Here is a 13,070-nt window from a genome sequence, read left to right as displayed (position 1 = left end):
ATTTACAATATCCGTATATAAATAGTCTCCTTTTATATACAAGGAGTATATTTTATTTCATAAATGAAGGGTAAAGAGAGGTTTTGGTTTTTATAAAAATAAATTCATGTCATACTCATACGTTGGCTCGGGTCGATCCGTTTTGATACGTTCAATCTTATCTGGAACTTTATATTACGATTTTGGTTTTTATGTTATAAAAGAGTGTTTTTATGTGTCCAAAGGAGTATATCTCGGCTGTATATACTCATCTTTTTAGACTTTTTCTCGGCCCAAAATTTGTAAGCATAAGTGAAAGCTTGGTTTTGTTTTAATCTTCAGGAAAATGAGTTGTATATTTTTTATCAAAATCTGGTCCCTTCCAGTTTTAAAGCTTAAGTATGGAATTGGTCAGTCTTTCTGAAATTTATAAATGATACAAAGTTTTCTTTTTTGACTGAAAATTATCCGTGGGTTGAGGCCTAAAATCGTTTTAAGTCATTATAAAATATCTCTTTCTGTACAACTTAAAGGAAAACGAGTGAGTTTGTTTAAAGAGTTTGTAACAGGAGTCATTAAGCTTCTGAAAATGCTTTTATCACCAATAGTTGCTTTTAACCCTTTGGAGTTTAAAAATATCAGTTACACTTGAAAAGCAGTTTAGAAAATCCCCTTTTTTTATACTTAGCCTAAAAAACCGTTGAATTTGATTGGGGTTTTGAAAATTTGTTGGGGACCTAAAGTCATCTAAATGGCATAAGCACAGTTGTCCTAAGACGGCTAATTTAACCATAACATTTTCCACTATAATATAAGTTTTGATACAAATTACAAACACATCAAAGCTTTAAACAAATAACATAAAATGAAATGATAATGGAGTAGAGTTTGACTAGGGGCGTACCAAGCCCCTAGTTAGCCATTTTCACCCATGATTGGGCCTTCTGCGCGCCTCGCTATTTACTTCGCCTTCGCGGACTCGATTTTGAATTAATTTCCTATTGGGCCCAATAGGTAGGCTTTGACTGGACCCGAATGGCCATGAGAGTGTGGAGGGGGGGGGGGGGGAGAAAAAGGGACCCGGTTAGTTTATAAACACTGATCTTATCACTAGAATAAGCAAACTATACATATACAAAAACATAAAGAGTACTCATATTGTTTCTATACTTGCCCCATTTTTATCCTTAAGTGGATTTGTTTTGATTGGAGATTTTCAATGGCATGGGGAGTAAGTCCTTGCCTTGTATTCCCGATGTCGCACAAGTTCCAAGGGGCTTCTAAGAACCCCAGGCATGGCTAACACCGGGAAGGCCTGGACGACCCCGAACTACCATAGTTTATCTCAACCAATACATCCAAATAAGAGAAAAAAGAGCACAGAACTTAGGAGTGGCAAAACAGATTTTGAGCAGGCTTACAAACAAACAACAGTCAAGTGTCATACTCTAAGGACATGCATTCATATCAAAACACAGCCAGTAACAGCATTTAAGTGTCACGACCCAATCGGAGGGCCGTGACGGGCACCCGGAGCTAACCTGCCGAGCACCTCTTAACATATTCTCACAATAACATCTAGGTGGGTCACATAGCTAACTCATAACTACCATGAACCAAGAAGGGCACAAGTGCCATCAAATATCAGCACATCCATATAACATCATTAACTATGCTTATATATATATATATATATATATATATATATACACAAGCCGGCAAGGCCATCAAAATGATATACAAAATATGAGCCGACAAGGCTGAGGGATATCTAGCTATACACATCTGTCTACAAGCCTCTACGCAGAGTATGTAATATCATAAACACGGGACAGGACCCCGCCATGCCTATATGTACACAAAAGAATAGTACCAACTACTGCAACTCCAAAACGAATGGAGCTCTGTCAGGAAATCTCCGATGAAGCAGCCTAAGGGTCGATTCTGTCTCCCGTCTACCTGCGGGCATGAACGCAGCGTCCACAAACAAAAGGACGTCAGTACGAACAATGCACTGAGTATGTAAGGCATAAGTAGTAACATGATAAAACATGAAGGATAACATAAGATAGAAGGGCCATTTACACCTCTTGAGATGTTCATCATACTTACTTAACCTTTCTCTAAAGAAAACCTTCATACATATAAATATACATATAATAATACCATACCCGACCATATAGGTTCAGTGTCATCCATACCCGGCCATAACAAGGCTTGGTGTTATCCGTACCCAACAGTAGTGGTGTGTGCGCAATAGATATCATACCCGTCCATATAGGCTCGGTGTCACAACGTAGCTTTATATATACACACATAGGGATACATAAGTAAAAGAAACATCATCATCATCATCACCACTATATCTTTCCTTAGAAGATCAACTATCGTAGGGTAAGATCAATGATATCATAAGAGTATCAAGAACTATGAGCTTTAGCACTTCTAGGGATGGAGTAATCATGGAAGGCATTATGAATATCATCTATAGGTTCACAACAATGGAATCATGCCTTAAGAAAGAAGGGCTAGCCTTACATACCATTACGTCTTCTTAACTACTTAACGTTCTCCTCCAAATTTCAAAAAATCTACATTCAAGAGGATTCATATCAAGATTAGGTCTCAAAGACACTCTTAAGTTCAAGCTAGTATAATTTGTGAGCTAGTGAAAATTGGGCATCATTTCCCCAATTTCATCTACTTCTACTAAATTCCCAAATAACTCCCAATCAACAATGACATTATCTACAATACTATAATTAAGAGACTTCATTCAAGTTATGCTCCATTCAATCACCAAAACCCCCTTTCATAATCCTCCATAATAATAATTTTAACGTAATTCCATATACAAGTGTATACAACACTTCCTCATCATCATTATTACCACCCATAACAATATTATACTCATAACACGCAAAAATTATAACTTAAGTTAATTTATAGCTCAAAATACCCTCAAACTCATACTTGAACTCTCCCTTCATTTTTCCTCCTTCAACCAAATTGTATAACAATCAAACAACCTTAACTATATGCAATAGATGTAAAAACTTACCTTAATCACACAAGAACAAGGCTTGGATCAAATTACTCCACTAGACTGAAACCTCCAACTTTAACACCAAAGGAAATCTTGAGCTTCACAAACCCTAGTAAGCTTTCTAGCACTTAAATATCTTGATCCTCCTGGGTTTGGTATGTATTAATACATAAACTTGGGGAGAGGGTTTTGGAGAGCTCTAGGGTCTGAAATGGGGAAATAATGAACCCAAATGGGGAAAAACGAAATATATAAAGCTTCACTTAAAATCCCGCCGGTAACTTTGACAGCCATTTTGACGGACCGTTAAACATCCTGCGGTCCGTCAAATAGCCCAAACAAGTAGACCTCTCTATGAACATTTCAAGGTGGTGGCTCCACCATTTGACAAGCCGTCAAACATCCTACGGTCCGTCAAATGGATCATCAAAATGCCCTTCCGCTAACTTGCTCTTTTTGATTCGTTTTAACCTCTAATCCTTCCAATCCTTATAGAACCCTCTTGGCACTTGTGTAAAACTTTATAAACCATATAAGGGGCCCTATATCTCCCCCTCAAGGCATTACTAAACAATGTATAACTCAAATGATGCTAAATCTTCCCAAAGCATGACTCAAATTCCAATTCCTTCGACGAACTCACTCCCACGGATTCATATGACTCCAAAACCTTAAGGTACGCACCTAAAGTTATCAAATGCCCTAATTAACCTTATAAGGACTTCATGTCTACTTTAGGCTTACGTTAGTCTACTCATAATGCAACGACGCAAAATTTCCAAGATGTAACATTTCTCCCCCTTAGGAACCTTCGTCCTCGAATGTTAGACTCTTAGGGATTCTACAAAAATTTTGCCTGAGTTTGCCCTGTAATATGCCACTACCATCTTGTCACAACAACCCAAAATATATCGCTTCACAGGCCTACAAAACAATAACAAGAACAATGGCCACACATGACCAAGAAATTATCGAAAGAAAGCATTACATACCTGGGAACAATGGCGCCTCTGTCTGAATCTCCTCTGGGGTGGAAATAAATATGGATACCTGAACTTCATATCTTTCTCAGCTTCCCAAGTCATCTCTTCCCAATTATTGTTTCTCCATAAAACTTTAACTGAAGCTACATCTTTGGTTCTGAGCCTCCGAACTTGCCTATCTAGAATAGCAATGGGTGCTTTCTCATAGGATAGTTGCTCGGTAACTTGGACATCATCTACAGGTACAATTCTGGAGGGATCTCCAATGCACTTGCGAAGCATCGACACATGGAAAATCGGGTGAACTGACTCCAAGTCCGAAGGTAGATCTAACTCATAAGCCACCTGGCCTACCTTGCGTACAATGTTGTAGGGCCCGATATACCGAGGACTAAGCTTTCCCTTCCTACCAAATCTCATCACACCTTTAATAGGTGACACCTTCAAGAATATCCAATCATTAACTTAGAATTCTAAGCCTCGCCGGGGATTATCTGCATAAGATTTTTTACGACTCTGAGCTGCCAATAATCGACCCTGAATAAGCTTGACCTTTTCCATGGCTTGCTGGATCAAGTCTGGCCCTATTAACTTAGTTTCCCCCACTTCGAACCACCCAATTGGTGATCGACACTCGCGCTCATATAAAGCCTCATACGGGGCCATTTGGATGCTGGAATGATAACTATTGTTATAAATGAATTCAATAAGCGGTAGGTGATCATCCCAACTACCTTTAAAGTCTAGCACATATGCCCGTAGCATATCTTCTAGAGTCTGAATGGTACGCTCAGCTTGTCCATCAGTTTGTGGGTGAAATACTGTGCTAAGGCTCACCTGAGTCCCTAAACCTTCTTGGAAATACTTCCAGAAATTAGCTGTGAACTGGGTTCCCCTATAAAAAATAATAGATACTGGAACACCATAGAGTTGTACTATCTCTTTGATATAAAGTTTTGCATAGTCCTCAGCAGCGTATGTAGTTCTGACAGGCAAGAAATGAGTTGACTTGGTAAGTCTATCCACAATTACCCATACAGAGTCATACTTTCGCTGAGAACGAGGCAAGCCTGCAATAAAGTCCATATTAATCACTTCCCATTTCCAAGTCAGAATTTCCATAGCTTGCAACAATCCACCGGGCTTTTGATGTTCAATCTTTACTTGCTGACAATTTGGACATTGAGCTACGAATCCCGCTATGTTTTTCTTTATTCCATCCTACCAATATATGGATTTAAGATCATGATCCATTTTTGTCGCTTCGGTATGAACAGAATAACGGGAACAACGGGCTTCTTCCAAAATCTGATGACGTAATCCTATAACATCAGGAGCACACAATCTGCTTCGACATCGAATAACTCCATCTACAGAAATCTCAAAGGATGGATTTTTCTTTTGAGGAAGTGTATTTCTGTAATGAACTAATATGGGATCCTCATACTGACGCTCTTTCACCTCAACCACCAATGACGAAATAGCTGAATTCTGAATGGTAACTCCCATATTGCCCGAGTCCATTACACGAGCTCCTATGCTAGCTAACTGCTGAAGCTCACGAGTTAACTCTCTCTTCTCTGGCTAAACATCACATAAGCTACCCATAGATCTACGGCTAAGAGCGTCCGCTGCCACATTTGCCTTCCCTGGGTGATATAGGATACTAACATCATAATCTTTCAATAGCTCTAACTATCGCCTTTGCCGTAAATTCAACTCTTTCTGCTTGAAAATATACTGAAGACTCTTGTGATCTGTATAAATGTCAACTTGTACACCATACAAATAATGCCTCCACATCTTCAGTGCATGAATCACCACAGCTAACTCTAGATCATGGGTCGGTTAGTTTTTCTCATGTTTTTGCAATTGTCTTGAAGCATAAGCAATCACCTTTCCATGTTGCATCAATACACAACCTAACCCGTCGCCTGAAGCATCATAATAGACAACATAACCTTCCGATCCTTCTGGAAGTGTCAGAACCGGGGTCGAAGTCAATCTATTCTTCAGCTTTTGAAAACTGCGTTCATAAGCATTCGTCCATTAAAATTTAGCTGCTTTCTGAGTCAGCTTTGTTAGTGGTGCGGAGATAGAAGAAAAACCTTCTACAAATCTTCAATAATAACCAGCCAAAGCCAGAAAACTACGAACCTTCGTAGGTGTTATAGGCCATGTCCAAGTCTTTACAACTTCAATCTTTTGGGTATCCACCCGAATACCATCAGCTGAAACAATATGCCCCATAAAAATCACAGAATTCAACCATGTAACGACCCATTTTGTTATTACCGTGATTCTTCCGTTTTTGCCCTCGTTGACCCATTCCTAAGTCTCGTTAGAACTATTTCGACTCAAAAAGATAGTTGGCATGACTTCCTAGGCATCGTTTTGGGCTTTGGAATGTTTTCTAGAAAAAATTGGCTTTAAGCGAAAATTGTTTGACCGGGAGTTGACTTTTGGGTGAACGGATTCCTTTAAAAAATTCGTCGATTCCGGGAGGTCCGGATGACCATTTATGATTGATTGGTGGGTCTGGTTTGGCTCCCAATGCACTCTTGTGCATTTTGGAACTTGGTTTGGGAATGGCTATTAAGGTTTAGGAGTTGACTTAGTCAACGGTATCTCCGTTGGTAAATCCAAGGTCACGGGTGCGTTTGTAGTGTGTTTTTACATGTAGGTGCATATTTTGTTTGTTGAAATCGGACCTCGGATGATTATCGAAAATCGGGTTGGAAAGTTGGTTTTTGGCCGCTCGGGGGTTGACTTGGTCGACGGGACCTCGGATGGAATTTCGAGTGCACAAATGAGTTTGTAGCACGTTTTTACCTATATCTACATGCTTTGTTTGTCAAAATCGCATTCCGGATGAGTTTTCGGAGTTTCGGGGCGAAAAATAAAAAACTTGGGGCATCTGGTGTCTGGTGACCGCTACAGCGGACCCCTTACCACTGTATCGGCACCACTACAGCGTCCTTAGGACCACTGCAGCGGTTTGACCGCTGTAGCGGTAGTGGCCACCACTGAAGTGGTCCCGCAGAAAACTGAGGTCGGGTCCAATATAAAAACCCTCATATCTCCCTCATTTTAAGTCCAAATGAGGCAATTTAAAAGCCAAAATTCAAGGAAATTTCATGAGGAATCCAATGGTACCATACAATCAGAATTTTGATGTCATATAGGTACGAGAATCGAGGAAAATTAGCGACTATGTCGGATTTGGACGTCATTTAGGATATCTTCACTCTTGGAAGCTTGGGGATGAATGGATTCTTGGTTATTTCTCAAGATTGTTCCTATGGGTAAGGTATAAATCTCATGCTTAATAGTTTCCATCAATTAATCCATCATTTTGGCTTTGTAAAACCCTTCCTCTTCCAAAAATCTCTATGCAAAACCTAGGGTTCTTCAACCCAAAATTGGGGTTTTTCATGAAAGAGTTCTAAAAATGAATTAGCTTCGTAGATTGTGAATAAATGATTTTAATTTTGCTATTTATGCTAGATAATGATATATATAGGCTTGTTAACCAATAATCTTCCATTCTAGAGTTAAAATTTTGGAATCAAAGTTAGGGTTCTTAGACCCAAATTTGGGGGTTTTCTTAACAATAATGATTTTAAGAATTAATTGATTATTCATATTATTAAAGTAATGGATTTTTCTCTTTTGGTATTGAGTTTGGTATTTTGGTCATAAAATTTCTGTTTTGCCCTTGAGACCCGTTTTCCCTAAATTAAGGGCTGGAATTTGACCCGAATAGAAAGTATCCAATATGGGTATCATTATTCATGGTTTCTTACATAGAATTCATATATGATAGAGTTTGGTTATTTGGAGACGCTTCGAAAGACAAGGCAACGTGTGGGTTCGTGACACACAATGCTCAATGCTGTAGGTTATGGCTTCCCTTTCGGTAGACTCCGATTAGTTTCATATATTCGTGTATTAGAAGGAATGGAGAATGCATGTATAGGAATTGGAGACTTGGGATGGAATCTTAGGATGGTATTGTTGTGTGGTTTGTGTGTTTGGGCTTGTGGCCTGTAGATTCCTTAAGTTGTTTGATGTCGGTTTTCGTTAATATCAGTGGATATATGTGACTTGAAAGTAGCGGGTGAAACCTATTGTTGTGTCTAATGATGAGAAATTTTCGTAATATGAGATTATTGTGTTATGCCATTACTAGTGACCTAGTTGATAGATGGAAGGACAAAATACACCAACGATTGTGATTGAGTTCTAAAATGAGTTGTGACGAATGATTGTGAGTGTAAGGTGAGATTACTTGTTCTAAGCTAATAGGCTGATTTAAGGAAATGTAAATTGACTTGTTGTGGGTTGGGACTAGTTACCCCGTTGTGTTGTGCTTAACAATCCTATTGTGTTGGCTCGATGCCATGAGTTGTTGATAGAGATTAGACCTTGTTATCCATCTTGGTTCGGTTATATTATTGGCATACCCACTGCGGTATTTGTGATATTGATATATTTTTGACATACCCACCGTTGGTATTGTGATATTGGTATATTGTTGGCATACACACTGTTGGTATTGTGATATTGATATATTATTGACATACCCACCGTTAGTATTGTGATATTGATATATTGTTGGTATACCCACTGTTGGTATTGTGATATGATATATTGTGGCGTACCCCATTGTTGGTACTTGTGATACTAAACTTGATTGTTGATACTTGATATACGCATTGCACGCATTCTCACACATTCATGATGCATGGACGATACCTGGTAATGATTGAGTAATTGAATTTGATAAACTCCTTAGTTGAGTTATTATAAAAAGGCCGATGTCCGAAGATCCATTTCGGAATCGTTGATTTTATGAAACTGATGTTTGAGAAACTCTTTCACTGAGTGATTGTGAGAAGGACGATGTCCAAGGTTCAATTCCGAAATCGTTGATAGGTGCATTACATACATTCCCTCATATTCATGATGCATGGCCGATACCCGGTGATGATCCGATATCGTTGATTGAGTGAAACTGATATTTTGATAAATTCTTTTGAGTGATTGTGAGGAGGCTGATGTCCGATGGTTATATTCGGGAATCGTTGCTGCACAGTCGATTCCGATGTTATCTCAAAATCGTTGTTAGTGCACGGACTCCGCGGGTTCCCCAGAGTGGTGCTGGTGAGACTCCCCCTGTGAGCAATTGGCCAGGGTCCCGTCTGTCTGTTGGGCAAAGATCCGGGATGGGTGCCACTCAGACTTCGTGAGTCACACTGGGTTGTGCTACCGAGATGTCGATATTTTCGTCTGAAGTACATGTGTACATCTCATTGGCATGGCATGGCATTGCATCTATACATCTTGTATTGCATTGCATTATGGCGTGTTGAGATGATTTGGTATTTACTTGTGATGATTAGATTCAGATTGATTAATTCAGACTTGGCACATTTGGGATTAAATGCTTTACTTAGGCAATGACGTGTACTTGGATCTGGATTTATTGATTGAACTTGTTAAGGTATCCTATAGACCGTCTATAAGATCAGTTATATGTTTGGTCTCTATGTGATGTAGGATAACGAGTGTCTTAATGATGAGTTGACTATTAGACTGAAACGATCGATTTAATGTTATGTGAGTTCCGATATCATTGTGAGCTTGACTGGTGCATTATTAGAGTGAAATTAATGCTCACAAGTATTGATATACAGTGTACGGTAGATAGCCATATGACTTGATTGGGTTGTTATCATGTTTATATGTGAATTCTTTTACTGATATGTGTTACTAACCATTGTCGGCCTATGATACTTACTCAGTACGCATGGTTTGTACTGATATTGCACTTGCTACTCCCTTTTTGGGGTGTAAATTGTTTCAGGTGATTGATCGAAGCATATGTGGAAATACGCGGTGTCTATCTGGAAGACCGCCTCCCATTTCAGTTCGGGACGGAGATTGAGTCTTAGAATGTAGTGGTAATCTGAAATCATTAGTCGCTCTTGTACTTGTCTAGACCAGGTCATAGGAAGTGGATCGAGTTAGTATGTGTTATATCATTGTAATTTTATGAAATCTTTAGTTTATTGAATATATTATGAAGTTTCCGCTGAATTTCTAAGTATCTATTTATTTAAATGAATCGCCTTTACTTAATTGATGTGAAATCGATGAGAGGGTTCGCCTACCGAGGTGGGAAAGGTAGGTGCCCGCGCGACCACTAGTTGGGTCGTGAAAAACCAGAACTCGCATTTTGAAAACCTTGCATAAAGCTCCCGAGCCTGAAGAACTCTAAGGACAACATGTACGTGATCTGCATGTTCTGCCTCGGATCGAGAGTATACCAGGATATCGTCGATAAACACAATCACAAATGAATATAGAAAATGCTTGAACACACTATTCATCAAATCCATGAAAACCGTCGGTGCATTAGTTAGTCCAAACGACATTACCCGAAACTCGAAATGACCATATCTAGTTCTGAAGGCTTCCTTTGGAATGTCCTTCTCCCTAACTCTCACCTGATGATACTCAGATCTTAAATCTATTTTTAAGAACCATTTGGCACCCTGCAATTGATCAAACAAATCATCAATCCTTGGAAGTGGATATTTATTCTTGATCGTCACCTTATTCAGCTGTCTGTAATCAATAAACATTCGCAAGGAGCCATTTTTTTTTATTCCTTACAAACAACACAGGTTCTCCCCACGGTGATGAACAAGGCCTAATAAAGCCTTTGTCGAGCAAGTCCTTCAATTTCTCCTTCAACTCTTTCAACTCTGCACGGAGCCATTCTATAAGGAGGAATAGATATGGGCTAAGTTTCCGGTAGCACATCAATAGCAAAATCAATCTCTTGCTCTAGTGGAAGGCCTGGAAGCCCGTCCGTAAACACGTCTTGAAACCCACTCACTACGGGGATAGATTAAAGAGTTGGCGACTTTGCCTCTATATCCTGAACCCGAACTAAATGATAAATGTAACCTTTAGCAATCATCTTCCTTGCTTTGAGATAGGAAATAAACCTACGCCTCGGAGAGTATTTCCCTTCCACTCTAAAACTGGTTCCCCCAGAAACTGAAAATGGGCCATTTTTGTTCTACAATCAACGTTGGCATAACAAGAAGCCAACCAATCCATACCCATAATGACATCAAAATCTACCATTTTCAGCTCATTTAGATCAACCATAGTATGATGGTCATAAATCATAACCACACAATTTTTATATACTCGACTAGCTATCACCGGGTCGCCAATGGGTGTGGACACTTCAAAAGGCTTAATTGGCTCAGGTTTCACCCCAATACAATCAGCAATATAAGGAGTAATATATGACAATGTAGAACCTGGATCAATCAATGCATACACATCATAAGAAGACATGATAATATACCTGTGACAATGTCGGGGGAGGACTCTAGATCCTGTCGCCCAGCCAGTGCATAAATATGGTGCTGAGGACCACTCGAACCGGGTGCTCCTCTACCTCTACCACGACTAGCTGGTGTGTGCGAACCTTGTCCCGGAGGGCGTATAGATGATGAATAACTAGATGCTAACCCTGTGGGCTGAACCATACCCCTACCACCTCGAAATGGACACTCTCGCATGATATGGCCTGACTGGCCGCAAGCATAGCAAACATCCAAACCTAATCGGTACTGTCCCCACTGTAGCTCCCCGCACTGAGTACATCGAGGTAAAGTTGGTCTCGCCTGGCCGGAATCACCCCTATACTGAGAACCCGAAGCCCTGAAACTCTGACCCAGTCTGGAGTGAATAGGGCTATCAAATCTCTAGCCCGCAAATCATGGAGGTGCACTAGTCGTTGTTTAGACTGAGTGCCTAAAATGCTGCTGCCTCTGACCTCCTCTAAACTCACTAACAGGACCTGAGGATCTAGCCCTCTGGCTATAACCCCTATCATACTCACGCTCATTCCCCCGCTGTTGCTGTTGCTCTTCCAAATTTTGGGCATAGGCCTGGATGCGATAAATGTCCATACCATCTTGAAGTGAAGCCGTCAAACACTCATCTATCAAATGCAGCCCTAAACCATTCACAAACCGGTGCACGTGATCTCCCATATCAGCTACCATGGTCGGAGCATACGTAGCCAAAGAATTGAAATGGAGGCTATACCCTAGGGCACTCATATTTCCCTATCTAAGATGCAAGAACCTATCAGCTCTAGCCCGTCGAACCTCTGGCGGCAAATAGTGTCGGAGAGCATCTAAAAACTCTTGCCATACCGGTGGAGGTGCATTGACTCTTCTAGAAGACATCCAAATCATATACTAATGAACCGCAACATCCCGTAATCTATAAGAGGCCAACTCTACCGACTCAACATCTGAAGCATTCATTAACCGCAATGTTCTCAACATTCCATCTATAAAGCTCTGAGGGTCATTATCCGATTTTGACCCAAAGAATTCTGGAGGGTTCAAACAAATAAAATCACGGGCTCTAGCACTGACAGCTCTATCTCCATGACCTGTACCTTTCCGCTGAGCCTAAGCAGTGACTAACTGAGTCAGCAAATGGATGGCCTCTTTTACCTCTTGGCTTGAGGCATCTGGTGGAGGGACTGGGGTGCTGGAGCTGGAGCTGAGACTCCTTCATGCTCCTCTGAAGTAGGCGGTGAGTGAGGGGACCGAGATGGAACCTCATTATGGGACTCGCCTTCATCTATCTCGGTAGGCGGTACCCGTTCAGTCCTGCTACCTACCACTGTCTTTCCCTTTTGGACTGCTGTAGCTTTTCTCTTTACAGGCATCGCTGAAAACATAACACACGGTTAAGAAAAGGGAAATTCTTATAGCATGGCTCTATCGCACGATCTATGAAAAAAAAAGGGTCATTAATTCCTAAATGCCCGCAGCCTCCTATTTATAAGCGTGGCGCAGTTCACACTCATAAACAAGACTCTACTAGACACGGCTCGTAAACACACCCTAGGATGAACTGCTCTGATACCACTTTTGTCACGACCCAACTAGAGGGCCGTGATGGGCACTTGGAGCTAACCTGCCGAGCACCTCTTAATATATTCTCACAATAAC

Source organism: Lycium ferocissimum, unplaced genomic scaffold (genome assembly GCF_029784015.1).
Source record: "Lycium ferocissimum isolate CSIRO_LF1 unplaced genomic scaffold, AGI_CSIRO_Lferr_CH_V1 ctg67, whole genome shotgun sequence".
In the NCBI taxonomy this organism is placed as follows: domain Eukaryota; kingdom Viridiplantae; phylum Streptophyta; class Magnoliopsida; order Solanales; family Solanaceae; genus Lycium; species Lycium ferocissimum.
This window is presented reverse-complemented; position numbering follows the sequence as displayed.